General features: G+C 39.5%; 1 long non-coding RNA gene across 1 annotated transcript in view; it reads right to left on the bottom strand.

Annotated features, from left to right (window-relative positions):
* LOC106883062 (uncharacterized) overlaps positions 1 to 926 on the bottom strand; it is an 8544-nt gene that overhangs the window by 705 nt on the left and 6913 nt on the right. The gene's annotated exons all lie outside the window — the stretch shown is intronic.

Here is a 926-nt window from a genome sequence, read left to right as displayed (position 1 = left end):
TCTTTCAGTTTCCGTCTACCAAATCCACTCACAAGGCTTTGGTCGGCCCGATGTTATAGTAGAAGACACTTGCCCAAAGTGCCACGCAGTGGGACTGAACCCGGAACCATGTGGTTGGTAAGCAAGCTACTTTATTTCAACAATTTGGCCATTAAGGCCTTAGAAAGAGGGGACGAACAAGGACAGACAAACATAAAGTAGCTGCGGGCTGGACGCAGACATTAATGGGATGAAGGTGATAACAACACAGATGAAATAGTAATGGGAGGGGTACCAGCGCCCGCCGACCGATAACCCCTTACCACACAGTCATTCCTGCACCTATGTTAGTTATAACATGGCACTTATGTTATAACATTGCCCTTATATTAGTTATAACATTGCACCTTCTGATGCATGTGTAAGTGTGAGTGCGTTAGTTCTAATTCAGTTTTATTTTGTTACTTTGTTTAGTAGTTACACTTCACGATAGGTTGGATATATAGGTATGTATTACTTCAAGCACAGTGTTAGAGATAATTCGTTTTCCAAATAGGTGCAGGTATATGTAAGAAAGTAGTTCGATAGGCAACCATACATATGTATTCACTTACGCATTCATTAATGTATCAGAACTCAGAACACGACAAACTGATGAATATTGAAGCAAATATCAATTGTAACGGTTGGCGAAAGAGAAAAGAAAATGAAGAAATGTCAGGAAGAAGAAAATTTCACATTTGTTGCAAAAACAAAAAAAAAAGTGTTTTGTAGATAATCTTTGCAAATAGCATTTACTTTTGTTATACTGCACGGCACACTGGGCAAATGTTTGCTACCATACTTTGTGTTGACATCTTGAATAGAATTCGCTTGACGGAAACTAAGAGAAAGCCTTTCGTTGCGCGTGCGCGAGCGAGTGTGTGTGACATATTAAGTCTGATAGA

This window comes from Octopus bimaculoides, chromosome 4 (assembly GCF_001194135.2).
Source record: "Octopus bimaculoides isolate UCB-OBI-ISO-001 chromosome 4, ASM119413v2, whole genome shotgun sequence".
Classification (NCBI taxonomy): Eukaryota; Metazoa; Mollusca; class Cephalopoda; order Octopoda; family Octopodidae; genus Octopus; species Octopus bimaculoides.
The sequence above is the reverse complement of the archived record's forward strand: the minus strand, read 5'-3'. Positions and strand labels throughout refer to the sequence as shown.